General features: G+C 47.7%; 1 protein-coding gene across 10 annotated transcripts in view; it reads left to right on the plus strand.

Moving 5' to 3' along the window:
• ADGRL2 (adhesion G protein-coupled receptor L2) overlaps positions 1-1,151 on the plus strand; it is a 252,490-nt gene that overhangs the window by 210,939 nt on the left and 40,400 nt on the right. The gene's annotated exons all lie outside the window — the stretch shown is intronic.

Raw genomic sequence — 1,151 nt, forward strand, 5'->3', positions numbered from 1 at the left:
GTGGAGCCGCCTGCCATCTCCCTTAGAGTATCAGCTACGGGATCCCTGTTTGCTCAAGTGGCCTACCTGTGGGCCTCAGAGCTAACTTCTTTAGACACTTTAGACACTGACATACCAAAGAGCCATAACGATGAGCTAAAACAGATAGCTGTAACAGCTGTTCAAGGATGTTACTGGCAGGCGTTTAACCGCCTGCACCACCGCTCCCTGATAAACAACAAATGGAAGATATAGGCGCAAGAGGATAGCTTTCTCTGTGCAGTGGCACCAGGCTGTGTCGGACAAGTGGTTCCTGGAGACGCTGGCCCATGGCTACGCACTAGAGTTCAAAAGAGTTCCAAGCAACGTTTCTTGGAGATCTCAAGGGAAAGATCACCAGGAAAAACACAAGATGATGTTACAGGCAATCTAACATCTGTTGGACATTGGAGTGATAGAGATGGTGCCCGAGACAGAGAGGTCGCTAGGAATTTATTCCATCCCTGTACGATCCCCAAGAAGAATGGGAACACTAGGGCCATCTCGGACTTGAAGTAGCTCAACAAACATGTGCTATCATGAAAGTTCAAGATGGAAATGTTGAGGTCCATCTTTTTCCTCCATACATGCAGGGGACTTCACGGTCTCCATAGACCTGGTGGAAGCCTATCTGCACATCCTGACAAGGGATAATCACAGGAAATGTCTAAGGTTCACATATCACAGCAAACATTTCCAATATTGAGCCTCGCCCTCTGGACTCAACTCCTCGCCTCAGATATTCTCCAAGGTCCTGGGGACACTAGTGGCCTTCCTAAGTCTGAGAGGAGTGGTCCTGTTTTCCTTACTTGGAAGACGTTTTGATCCAGGCAGAGTCCAGTCACCAGGTGAGCCTACACTTGGACTTTATAATCCAAGTATTTAGTGTTTAGTCATGCCGGCCACATGACCACGGAAAGTCGGATTCGACTGGCTTTCGAGCAAGGGAACCTTTACCTTTACCTTACTACAGGGACATGGTTGTGCTATTAACAGGGAGAAGAGGACCCTGGAGCCAACACAAGTAATTACGCACTTGGGAGTGTAGATAGACACAAGACAGGACAGGGTTCTTCTGTTCCAGGAGCGGTTAGTAAAATTTCTCACTTATCTTTCATCAGGTCCTGAACATT

Source organism: Gekko japonicus, unplaced genomic scaffold, assembly GCF_001447785.1.
Source record: "Gekko japonicus isolate JY-2015 unplaced genomic scaffold, Gekko_japonicus_V1.1 scaffold122, whole genome shotgun sequence".
NCBI lineage: Eukaryota > Metazoa > Chordata > Lepidosauria > Squamata > Gekkonidae > Gekko > Gekko japonicus.